This window comes from Aphelocoma coerulescens, chromosome 8, assembly GCF_041296385.1.
Source record: "Aphelocoma coerulescens isolate FSJ_1873_10779 chromosome 8, UR_Acoe_1.0, whole genome shotgun sequence".
Lineage (NCBI taxonomy): Eukaryota > Metazoa > Chordata > Aves > Passeriformes > Corvidae > Aphelocoma > Aphelocoma coerulescens.
In genome coordinates this window covers 24347870-24361505 of record NC_091022.1, presented here as the reverse complement: position 1 = coordinate 24361505, position 13636 = coordinate 24347870, and positions in this window count along the sequence as shown.

Here is a 13636-nt window from a genome sequence, read left to right as displayed (position 1 = left end):
AAAGAGAAAAAGGAAAAGGAAAAAGAAGGAGGGAGGAAAAAAAAGGAAGGGAGGGAAGGAGGAAAGGGGTCACGGCAAAGACATACACTCCACTGCTTTATATATATATAGATATGTGTGTGTGTATATATATATATGTATCAATAAGAGGCTTGAGATTTATCATTAATGTCTGTGTCAAGCAGAGCTGTTCAAAGGGGGATTGGGAGAGAAAATGGAAAAAAAAAAAAAAAAGAAGAAAGTGGATTTTATTTATTTTTTTTTCTTTCCAAAGAAAGATCCTGCCAGGTCTGTTCCCTTCACGCAAGGGTAGCGCTGGCCTACAGAAGTTGTGCCACAAGAGAGTCAGGGTGTAAGACTGTAGTAGGGAAATCAGTCCAAGGGAATATGCAATTAAGCCATTTCTTTCAGCTCTTCAGCAGCTCGGGTGCGGGCAGGGAGATGAAGGGAGCCGGCTCCACACAAAGGTGTGAAGACGAGAGCGTGGGCGTGGCTGCAGAGAATCCTGGCAGCAGGAATTACAGCCCTGGGTGTTGTGATGAGCAGGCGGGTGACCCCGGGAAAGAGCAGTGCAGAGGGAGAAGCTGTCCCTTTACAATTTTGTCTCAATTTGGCACAGTCTTACGCTATTTTGCGAGCTTACCTGTTCTGACAGGTTTGGCTTTACCTGTATTTTATGTGACATTACGGCTGACCCAAAATCTCTGCACATGGGCCAGTATAGTTTTTTGCACTCATGGAACAAAGAGAAAATCCCTTTGGAGCACCCTAAAGGGTATTTGTGAGACTCCAGGGCAAAAAGGCAAACTCAGGGCAGCAGCAATTTCGGCATAGATTTGTTTTCCTTCAAAGAAGGGCGGGCTAGTCCTCAGGAAAGAGCGAGGCTGCTGCTGTTCCATGGATCACAGCTGACATGATAAATGAGGGCTGGTGCTCACCAAGCAATTTAAAGGACAGACGTTTTACAGGGTGCAAAACCGCAGCATTTTGAAGACACGCAGCTAAATTATCCTTCTGGCTACACAGGGAAAACCCCAAACAACTGAGCCAAGTCCTCTGACACATGCAGTTAACCCTTCCATTGCTGGGTAGGAAAGGCATCCTCATCAGGATGAGATTCCCACACAGCTTGTGGGGAAGAGGTGCTGCTCACAGGCCTCAGAGCACATCTCCCAGAGCCTGTGGGTTCCTGGAGGCCTCAGCAGCTGACAGCATTAATAAATCTTGAGAAAACAGACAAATCTCTAGACGCTGTCCATGGAGCACCCGGGAACAGGCAGGGAGTGAAATGTGGCCTTCAGTCCAGCAGAGCAAACATATTCAATGCCCTGCAGCTCTTGAAAGGACTTTGTCTTCTCTTCCTCCTCCAAGGAGGAAAAGGATAAAGGGGAGGATGGGTTTCCCCTCTGTTGGTTGTTTCACTGGTAAACCCGGGAAATAAATGCAAGAACTTACTTGCGTCACAGTTGCACAGCTGACCTTCTTATACACCAAGAAAGCCCCTTTGGCAGTATCCCCTTCTTATACACCAAGAAAGCCCCTTTGGTAGTATCCCCACCTCAGTTGCATCCTATTTTACTATTCAGTTTATTAAACATCTACATTAATACAGTTACAGACCTTTAAAACATAAAATAGAGTGGATATAAGACAAAGCCAAATCCTTGCACCTGTAGGACTTAAGGGGTAAGTGGGCATGGATTCCCTGCAGCCATTTTACACCCCCTGAATATCCTGTGCCTTAAGTTTACTTTTTTCCCCTGTCTTTTTCAAGTCCATCCATTTGCCAGTATTTTATTCCCGAAGTGCTTTCAGAGCTCTGTGATGAATGTTAGATGTTGCAATTACTGGCTCACTGGGCAGAGAGTGGTTCTATAGGAAGGTAATTGGCTATTTTTCCTGGCATGAATAATATTCGCATTAATAGCCTCCCTCTCCATGGCTCTGAGAGCAATTCTGCTGTGTGTTTTTTTTCCCTGCAATGGGAACAGACACACTTTATGGCCCAGGCCAGGCTGGGTCAACAATAAAGGGAAGGGGAGGCAAAATTCCTGCTCCATGTGGAGCAGCAGGAAAGATCTTAGTCATTGTACACCCAACACAGAACTGCTGTGGGTTTCATCCTGCAACGGCTTTTCTCTTTTAACTATTCATGACAAGTCCCAGAGGGAAATTTGGGGTGATGCCAATGTCTGAGTACAGCCAGTCGACTCGTAAGGCACTGCAAGCCTGGGGCAAGGTGGACATGCAGAAGGGAATTTCTTCGCAAAGAAACTGGCCAAGAGTCTCAGCAGAAAGAAATATTTTGTTCTTTGTCCAGAAGGGAAGATCAAAGGGCTCACCCAAAGCAACAAGAGCAGCCAGGGACCAGGTCAGCCCTTTCCAGGGCTGTGGGGCCCAGCACAGACACTGCTCAGTGTTCTCTTTTCCACTCTTCTCTCCAAACCAGCACCATCAGGTAGAGGTTAAGTCCTCCCCTCTTCCCCCTCTCTAATTACACAATTTACTCCTTTTCTGCTGTAATCAGCTCCCATTTATACAGAGAGATCCTGAGAGATCACAGGATAATCACCATGGGGAATAATCCTGTCATTTCCCTTGCTGTCTCTGCAGGATACTGAGTCCCTCCAGTACAAGCAAGGGGAGGATGCCAAGCATCTTCCTCAGGGACTCTAGAATTAAGCAAAAAAGCAGTCCAAAAATATTTCTCATTTATATTGTTTGTCCACATCAAACAGAGCCTGTCTTCCAGTCACCACCGTGGTATGAGCTCATAGCACTCCCTGGGTGTCAACCACCACCACATCCCCCTGGGACCACTGCTGCACTCAGACCCTGTGGATGCCGTGGCTCTCCACTGACCTCCCTGAGTTGTGGCATCCCCTTTCTTTTACACCCTCCCCCTTTTTTTCTTTTCTTTTTGAGGGTCCTTCCTTTTCTGTGGAAAGCGGGCCTTGCCCAGTTCCCCATGGAAACTTTTAAGAAATGTTTTGGAAGAACTGGGGCCTCTTATCCAGCTCTTCACAGGCAGGAATAAGGACAGGTCCTATGCAAGAGAACTTGTGACCTTTGTAGCAGGCAGAAAACAGCATGAGGGAGAGATAAAGTAAGAAAATATCTCCTAATGGAAGGACACTTCATACCGTGTCCAACAGCTCCAGCCATTCTGCAGTGGAAAGCAGAGGCAAAAATCTGTAATTGTGACCAGAAGGGCAGAGCTACAGCTTTAACAAAATTCAGCAGTGCCACCTGCATCTTCTCAGGTGAAACTTCTCAGGGACCACGACTGCAGGATGCACCAACATAGCTTGACCATATTCACCTCAGAAAGTAATTAAATATCTTTCCAGTTATTTCCTTTGCAAACCACGAGAGGGAAACTGAGTATGATCATACCAAGTTACTGCCAGCTGGAGTTGTGATCCCGTCTCATCACCACCAGAGACAGCTCTTCTGCCCTTTCAACACAGCTACTTACTGAGAGGGGGGACATGGAGTGCTTTGAAAATATTAACTTCAGGCAGAAGAATCCTATTCCTTTCTGGAGGCCTGGTGCCATTCTACACGCAGCCAGGTCACAGGCTGGAAGGAGACAGGAGATCGGCAGCAAGGATCCCAGCACTGCTGCTGCTCTTGGCACGTTTGCATGATTACCACCCGAAGGAACACAGTCACGAGCCCAGAGTGATGTGAGTCAGGCGCTGATCCACATCCCACCCCCTGCCGTCTGGATGCTGAGCTGGCACAGCCTCCAGCTCTTACAGCTGTGCCTGGCGGGGAAGGGCTGAGGGGGCTGACCCTCATCCCCCCCTCCATCACCCACTGCAGCCTGAGCACACCCAGGGCACAGCTCTGTGTCCCTCGGCGGGGTGGCACAGCCGGGTGACCCTGCCTGAGTCACTCTGGGGGCCCTTCACCTTCAAATATTACGTACCAGATTTCACTGTTTCTTTTGGTTCATTTGTCTGCTGTCCCTTTGGCTCCAGTGGTAGCTAATCCTTATTACTGTTAGAAGAGAAAAAAATAAATCTTTGCTAATCGTGTTTATTTAAAAAAAAAAGAAAAAAAAAAGAAAAAAGAAAAGAAAAGAAAAGAGACACGCAAAATCCTATTTCCTTAAAGCAGCAAAGGCAAAAGGAGCAGGGAAAAATCTCCACAGCCACTGCTCCAGTGAGCTCCGAGCACCAGAAATGCTGCAAGCTCACTTTCTTCCTCACGGATTTGCTGCATCTTTCTCCAAATACCTCCTTGCCCCTGTGCTGGAAATCAGCCTGGAGGACAGAGACTTCCACACCGTGCTGAGCCACAGGCCATGGCTTGAGAGTCATGAGATGGAGAAGGGACTAGTGACCCAGAGACAGAGGAGGATGTGGGAGCAGCGGCATAGCAGGAAGAGGGATGGCCTCCAGGTAACGCAACAACCTCCTCCAGAGACTAAACCGGGAGCTTTCTCCTATGTTGTTGCTGCATCCAACATTAATCACAGAATGTGGTACTAATTTCACATTAATCAGCTCTTCAGGCTCAGGGCACTGGTTGAAAAGTACCTGTAAACAGAGGCTCACCCACCAAGTGATATCCCCTCACTCTGAGAAAAACCATCAGCAGCTTGAGTGCTTCAGGCATTTTCCCACTTGTCAGGACTGCTTTCAGGAGCCAGCCCTTCATTCAAGAGGAAGGCAATCCCCACAGGGTATTTTCCCCTGCACCACCTTTGCCTCTAATTTAATTTTTTTGCCAAAATGTTTTTAAACATGCATAAGTCTGACTCAGCTACCCAAAATATTTCATTTGATGCAAAGCAAAATGTTCTATTTTGTTTACAAGCTAATTAGCCAGTCTTATCTCACTCACCTTTATAAGCACATGCAAGCCAACAAGACAACCTGTGAATATGAAAAAGCCTGGATTTAGGAAACATCAGAGTCAAGCTCTATTGGCACTTCTAAAAACACATCCCTCATTTCTTATGGGGAGGATGGGAGGCTGAAATGTCTTCCCAAATTCAGCTTGATTTTGCAAATTGGCTTAGTCCTGATGAAGGTCCATTTTTGCAAGAAATTTACAATCAGTTACAATTTTCCTTGCCAAGCTCAGATACTTACTGAGCACTCAGAGAGCTGCAGAGCAAATCCAAAGGCAGATCCCAGCCTTATGGACCGTGTACAGCCCCTGATCCTGCTGGGTCCTTACCAGGTAGTAAGGGACGTGTCTCCTCTAACCGTGTGGGACTGCTCTCCCTAACCCCTTTGTCTTTGCTTAGAGAAGTCCTCCCTCTGGCAGGAGGCAAAATATTATTCTCTCTGCCCCTGATTAAATCTCAATACAAAAATAAAAAACCTGGCTTCTGTAAGTAATGGCTCAGGACAGAGGAAACATCATTTCATTGGGGCAATTAGAGCAGTCTAATTAAACCCAAGTCTTCCGATCAGGCTCTGCTGATTAAGTGGGTTACAGGCACTCTGGATTATATTAACGAAATGAATCAGTTAATTATATGACAATCAATAAGAAGCAAAAAGTAGGACAAGCAATTTGCCTTTAAATGACCATCTAAATTCATCAACATGATACATGTTTGTAAGTGTTAAGGGAAAGAGCAGATCTCTTAGGCACTGAGACAATCATTTCTGATAGCTGCAATTCCTGAAAAGCAAAGAATTTACAGCATCTCCCAAAAAAAAAAAAAAAAAAAGGTTTCTTTTTAATAATAGCTTGCAAAACAAACAGGGCACCAGTGAAAAAAAGCTACTGGGGAAAAAAAAAACCACCTTCAAACTCAGGGCTTTAATAAACTGAGAGTCTTAGTTTAGAGCTGTGAGCTCAAATGGTCAGCACTGCTTTGAACCAGACAATGTGGTCTTGAATGATTATCCGACTTAGAGCTCCCGTCCAAACTGAAAACCTTGGGTAAGTGGGAGCTGGAAAATGACATTGTTAAAGAGGCAATTTTTGCCCTGAAAAGATCACAGCCTGAATGGAAAGACTTAAAAAAAATAAAGGGGAAGAACTATTTCGTGAAAAATACAGAACTATCTGTTGTTCTCATTTTGCTGGGTTCAAAACAGGCAGACTGTGAGGGATTTTTCACCATTTGTAGTGAGGGCTTTTTAATCATTTGGGGTTTTTAAAAAAACAACAGAAAGCATTATCAAGATGGCTATTGGGAAGTTCTCTCTGAAAGCAGGGTTTTCAGTCAAGCTAAAAAGCAATAACATTTTCAGGGGAAAAAAAATCAGTGAAAATGTCATAAAAAATGAAATGTCTGACAAGCACAACAATCTTCAGCCTTGAAAAAAGGGATTGGGTATTTTATTTTTGACTTTCCACTTTATGATTTCAGCTGGATGGGTAATGCAGAATCAGGAAGGTGACTTTGCCTTCTACAGGAGATGGAGACCTCAGGACCAGAGAGATGAGTTTTACCCCAAACGATGCCTGCAATCACAGACTCATTTGGGTAAGGAGGGACCTCTGGCAGTCTCTAGTCTAAGTTCATGTTCCAGCTTCCAAGGACCAGCTTCAAAGATTAAACCAGTTTGCTCTGGGCATTTTCTGGTTGAGCTTTGAGGACCTCTGAGGATGGGCAGCCCTACCCCCTGTCCCACTCACACTAACTCAAGTTTTCAGCCTTCTGGTTCAGTGCCCCAATGAAAAATGTCCTAATGCCTCTCACTGCCCTGGGATTGTCATAGAAGGAGATCTAGGATGTGAAGTGGCATCTACAGTCATGGGGGAAGTAGCTTTTAAAAGGAAGAGATGTGGGCCAGAACTTCTGAAAACTTCAGGCTCTGTCCACAGCAGGGACATGAATAATTGAGTGTGGATGTTCTCCCAACCAGCTTCATCCAAAGCAGCCATGCTGGACACACTGAGCCCCACCACAATACAGACTTCAAGATGTACTCTAAAGCTGTGACACCTTGTTTGTCATCCTTGTTTTCTCCTCCTGTACAAGAATGTTTATGAGTCTCTGCAGGAAAAAATTAAAAAGGAAGAACCTCAATGCCATAGCCTGGGCTGCCAGACAAGGAATTGACTTGCTATTTGTGGGCAAGCGCTTGCCATCTTGCACAGGAAGTGGATCAAGCTTCTGGGGGACTTTCAGCTCAAAAAAAAAAACACTGTAAAAAAGCTGAAACTGCCAGGAAGCAGAGGAAAGCGGATTGCAGTGAGACAGCTCCGCTGTCCCAGCAGCAGGTTTTACTGACAGTAAGAGCTCCGGGCTCCTGGAATTGCTTTCCCAAATTCTCTCCAGCTGGCTGCCGAGTTAGAGCCTACAGTGAGTGAAGGCAAATACCTTTCATCTTTTTTAAGCTTTATTTTTGAAGGAAGCAGAATTATGCTGCTGTTTCCTTTTTTTTTTTTTTTTTTTTTTTCCCCTAATAACTTTTAAATCCTTTGGCTGCTTGCACCAAATTTTTCACAGGGGAACCAGACATGCAGTTCTGACAGGTCTGGAGTAAACAGGCAGCTGGGGAGAGGAGGGAGAAACTCTGCTGGTGCAAAATGCCTCTCGACAGCGACACCGGAACATGAAACATCTCATTTACAGGACACCATGGACTCCAAGCAGAACTCAGCCTCCAGGAATAACTCCACGGGACACGGGCTGTGCTTGGTTCAGCCCACGTGTCTCCCAAGTAACTTGTCCTGCTTTACAGCAGGGTTTTGCAGTTTGCTCTGAGCAGTGCTTGTGTGCAAGCAGCAATCATTTCTAGCGTGGATGGAGATTGTGGTCAGGGCTCCTTTAAGTCCTCAGCTGCTGGAGCCACCACATGTGCAGCTCTTAAGGAGCTCTGCTGCATCCTGGACTGTATCATCAGGCATAAACCATCAGATGCCGCACAGCATCTTTCCCTCAATGCTGCAATTCCATGTCCAGTGTTGGCTACCCAGTCTCAGTGTGTTTGGAGGTGAGAGTGACCAGCGCTATCAAAGCCCTTGAAAATAGAAAGTGAAGAGGGAGACTGAAGAGGCTGTGATTGTTTTAATCTTGGGAAATGGAAATATGAGAGCAATCTGCAAATTTATAAGAAGTTTTTGAGAAGTAGGGCATCTTCTCAGTGATGACAACAAGTAGAAAAGGAAGTGGTAGGCTTCAGTTGCAGCTCAAGAGGATATGTATGGGTCAGAAATTAAGGAAAACCTTGTCTGGACAGGGATGGCCTTCCACCTCTGCAGTTTTTAAGAGCAGGCAGTACACCCTTCAGCTGAGTTTATGTTTTGGGTGGAAGTGACCCCTAGACCTCCCTCTTGACATAATTTCTAGTTTTCTGTAAGAAACCACCATCTCTGAGGAGACCACCAGCAGCTTAATGCTCTGCTTGACGCAGATGGGCAGGATACAAATCTTGGAAGAGAGGATGTAGTTTTTTCAGCTTGGCTGGTGTGCTCAGTGCTGCACAAAGCCCAAGGACAACTCCTGCCCCATTGCTGTGGACAATAAGGATGCTGCAAATTCCAGATTATCATTCATGCTTAAGTGTCCTATCTGTATTCAGGAAAACCTTAGGATTTTCCTCCATGCCACAACTAAACTGCAGTGAATTGGCATTTTAAAAGCTCTGCTGAATCCATGTTCGGAAAGAACAATGTGATTGTTGCCAATTTAAACTCAGTCAAACCACCACCCCACTATATAGTGGAGAATTTCCATCTGGATCTGGACTTTGGCATTTCCACCCAGGACATTTAACTGTCTGCAGTAAATCAGCCCTTGCAGCTTGAATTGCAAAACGTCACTCACACAGGAGGCACCTATCACACAGCCCCCAAATCTCTCTGCTTGCCAGAGCGAAGAATCCACTGCACACATCCAGGATATATGTGAAATGCATATGGATGCTCATGCTGGACACTGTTGATGCCACTCTGAAGACTAGGAAGAAGGCTTTTCCCCTTCAAAGGCCACTTACTAACTTGTTCTTCTTGGAGGGTCTCTTTGAAGGCACAAGGGCTCTGATTGTGCCACACACAGTCTAATCAGCAAACCTGGCACGTCTGTGTGCAGGAAAGGAAATAAAAACCACCTTGATCACTACTTGCCTTTTACCTTAACCAAGCCTGCCTTGATCTCACAAAACCCGGGGTGCTTGGAGTACAGAGGCACAAGTTCAAAGAGACAGCAAGAAGTTAATCTGAAAGCAAAAGGTGCTCTTCAGGCAGGTGGGAAGAAGTAATTAGAAAGCACAGCTATTCCAAAGCTTCAATAAATGACATCAAGGCAGCCATTATACACTCACTAAAGCACGAGGGTCCTTCACTCTTGTCAATCAAGGGGAAAAAATGCACAAGACTGTAGACATATGGGCCAGACTGCAAAGGCAGGAGCTCTAGGGCTCCTCATCACCCTGCTCTGCTTGAAGCAGAGACTCTGCAGGAAACAAGCAGCTTCAGGAGGCCCGTATCTGTCAAGACTTTTTTTTCATTTAGTTGTGCTTCTCCTATCCCCTCCACCATCAATATTTACTCTGCTCCATGAGCTCTGTGGAGCTCCATGAGGTTCAGCTTTCCATGGGCAATGTCCCGTTTTGGTGTTACCCAACAAAATGTATTTTTTTTTACTTCAGCATTTTAGTTATTATTTCATTCACCTCCAGAAACTGTAGCCTGTCCCTGTCTGAAGCCTGGTGTCAAATCAAAGGGTGACTTATATTTCTGAGTCTCCCACCCCCAGGCAAACGTAGCCCTGGATTCAGGATTCTGTTGCTTCAAAACTGCAGTTGCAGAGGGAGATTCCTTCCCTCAGAGTTCTTCCATCTCTCGCTCCTTGTCTGTAAAACACAGCTGATTGCTGCACAGCTTTTGTCTGTGCAGGCTGTGAGCTCTTGGGGGCTGTCCAAGGACACCACAGGTGAGCAGCCCCTCTGTCAGACAACAGAAGATGACCTGCATGTGCTGAATACAGGCAGGTTGGCAGAGATTGCATCTTTTATCAGAAAAATTGATTCACAAAAGCCGAGAGGAGCAGTTTTCTCTCTGTGAGCAACATCAATACACTCGTATGGATCCAGAGTTAGTGTTTTTCCCATGCATTTCACCGCCCCGTTCCAACATCCCTTTCTACCCCTGACTGACTCGAGCTTTTCACACGCCACAGCTAGGCCTGCATCCCACGTGGCAGTGATGCAGACCCAAACCCTCTGTTCTACACCAGATGTGTGCCAGCTGCAGCAGAGCAGCACAAGCTGCGATGCTCTGCTCAGCTGCCTCTGGCTGAAGGAGCAGGAGGAGGTTGTGGTACCCAGCTGCTGCCAAAGGGGAGCGGTGCCACTGGGCAGCACAGCACATCCCTGCTGCAGGCCAGCAGCTCCTCCCTCCTTCTTCCCCAAGCCTGGGAGGCACCTGCCACATTATACAGCGTGATGCTGCTTCTGATCCTTGCAGGCTCAGGGAATCGCCTGGACACTGAGTCCTGCTGGACTTGGGAAGGTGCCCATGTGAGTCTGTGATTCCACTCTCTGCTGTCAGCTCTGCTCACAGGCAGATCCCTGTAAGCCACCCAAGCCACTGTGGAGCTGCGGCTGCCGGCAACAGTAGGAGCCCTTTCCCGTGCTGTAAGCACTGATCCCTCCTAAAACCTGAAGCGATCGCATTAATCAGTTTGCCTCGAAGTAGGCCATGCGAAATGTGTTTGAGCCTGGCTGATAAAATGGGGAGAGGAAGAAGTTCAAGGAGATTAGAAAGGAATCGTGCTTAATTTGGGAACATCTCTGAAGATTTATTCCAAAGCATGAAAGCCATGGAGAACGCTCCTGCCCAGAGATTAAAGATGCTGTGACTCACATCTCTGAGGCCTGACAATAGCTTATTCAGGAGAACTGCCTGTAGCCACGCGACAGAGGATACAGTTTTCCCAAGGCATTTCAATTTTCAAGAGAAAAAAAAGATTAGACTTCATTAATTTCACCAAGTAACATGAGACACCATTGGCCTCATCTCTCCTAAATGGGCTATAGATCTCCAAGCTTTTGTCAGCCTGAAAAAAAACAGGGCCACCAGCTGGAGGGAACTTCCACCTTCTAGCATTTCCTATTGCATTTGACCTCCAAACAAAAGCGAGAGAAGAAGCCAGTGCAAGGCCCTTGCCACTTGGGGGAATACAGCAACCATTGCTTGCCTGTGTCTCCTTCTTCCACAGAAATGAAATCCAGGGGCCGAAGGTGTTCAGCTGTTTTATCATGTTCTACCTGCTGCACATCCAAGTGTGTGAGGATCACACAACTCCTGAGCAGGTGTCCCCATTCTATGGGGTGGCCCACTGAGCACTGGCTGAGTGGATGGTTCCAGGACTTCAGCATCTCTTTCCCCACAAGCTCATGATGGTCCCACTGTCCATGACAACTCCAGGTGAGCCTTTGAAGGAAATGAGGTGGCACCTGCAAGAGGGTGTGTGTAGGAATTAGTCTTGTGTTTTCTGCTTTGCTTCTTCCATTAGGTGCAGAAGGGAAGGGGGTGGTGAGTTTGGGAGAGGGGGTAAGGCAGGTAGAGGGCAGAGCAGCAGAGCAGCCGTGGCACTGCGTTGCTGATGCACAAGAGGTTCCCCTGCATCGCTGTGCAGCAGATCATCTTTGGTACAGCATTACAGATGGTCCTTGCTGAGCAGCTGCCACTGGTGCTCCTTGTTCTGTTCTCCAAGATAGCTGTGGCAGAGACAAGCCCAGCCCCACAAGAGGCTCTGCAGACTTTGTTTTGATCTTCCTGCTGATGGGGAAGGACAGACAGAGTCTGCTGAACCTAAAAGGCTGTGTACCAGCTCTAGGCATGCAGGTAATTCTACTCATCTCCCATACATCATCCTGGGAACGGCAGCCTCTCTTGCCAGATCTAATGCCCTTTATGCAATTTCTTTTGTGGAACCAGCCTGAAATTGATTTTGAAAGAGCAGCAAGAGGCTGTATCAGTTTTCCCCTTGGAGGTGTGACAGCCTGCCTGCTTTCTGCCGGGTTAGGTTATTTCTGTTCTCTGCTGTATGTGTGTGTGCTCCCCTGGCACTGTTCACTGAGACAGGTAGAAAGAATCCCATCTTTCCCAAGTCGGGCTGGTGGGGAGGGGAGATGACTGATGACGTGACATAGCAGAATGACAGCCACTCCCACACTTCATGCTGTGTCCATCTCCTGCATTTTGTTTGACAGGAGAAGGGTTCAAGGCAGAGATCTGAGGCACATGCATCCTCTCCAGCTTAGTCAGACCTTTCCAAATCATGAAATCCATCTGCCAAGCTGTAGAAGAAAACTGAGCTTAAAGGCTAATACACATGGTTGCCTCACCTGTGGCAAGAGGATGCCATGAAAAGGCATCCCCAGATTTCTAAGCAGTGCAAGGTCATACGATTGCTTCTTGATGTCTTTTTTTTTTTTTTTTTTTGAGATTCCTGCTTTAGAATTTGTCTCTCTAACTCAAACCTGTAGCACCAAAGAGGTGACAGCCATGCCCACAGGTGCCCCTCTTCTTCTGTAGCTGTGCAGCAACATTACAATCTCCTGACTGGAGATGGAGTTGCAGGAGAAAACCCAAAATCAGAAAGAGTGTGGAACGTGGGGGTTTTTTTCCACACAGCTTTTAGTTTAAATATTAACAAAGCAATCAAGATTTCCCCCATTCTTGAGCAAAAATCTTCTAGCACCATCTGTTCTTGAAGATTCCTGTTAACAGCACAGTGTCACTGAGCAAACACAGCTGCTAGGTCTGGTCCGGTGGCAGTCTGAGACAGTGCCAGCTGGTGCAGACCTGGTGTGAAGATACTCCTCTCAACCCCAGGCAGAATCCAGGCAGGACTGGGGGAGCTTTCACAAGGTTAGTCCATCCTCCTAAAAGAGTCTGAACATATATTTGTTCAACCTCCCCTTTGAAACCTCCTCAGAGTCACAGAGCTTCAGAGTGGTTGAGGCTGACAGGGACTGAAGGTCAGCTGGTCTGCATGGCTCGAACAGGGCCACCTCGAGCTCTTTGCCCAGGACCATGTCCAGTCAGCTTTTGAATATCTCCAAGGATGGAGACTCTACAGCCTCTCTGGGCAACCTGTAGCAGTGCTTGGTCACCTCAGTGGACTGGTGGTGCCTGGGGCAGGACTTTTCACTCTTGCTGAACTTCACGAGGTTCCTGTCAGCCCATTTCTCCAGCATGTCAAGGTCCCTCTGGATGGCAGCACGACCCTTGGGTGTATCAGCCACTCCTCCTAGTTTTCTATCTTGCTCAGGGTACACTCTTGCCCCATCATCTAGACCATTAATAAAGATGTTGAACAGGACTGGGTCCAGTACTGACCCCGGGACACACTGTTACCTGCTGGACTCCAGCTAGACCTCGTGCTGATGATCATTGCCCTCTGGAATGGCCTCCAGACAGTTTTCACTCTCTGTTCAACACAGAAGTCTTGCTTTTGTCTGCAGATCTGTTGTCATGCTTCACTGTTCTCTGTCCTGGGACTTTTTTTGCTTCCTCAATGCCTTTTGAAGCTGACTTTCAAACAGTCCCCCCTTGCACCTGGCTAAGCCTCGGTGCCACATACAGGGGCAGGTGGGAGAGATGCTGCTCTTCACAATGTGCTCTGTCACTGGAGTGGCCCTGGTTTGTAGCACAGGCTCATGCAGCAATGTTTCATGTCTGTGCATCTGAACATCTCGTTTTC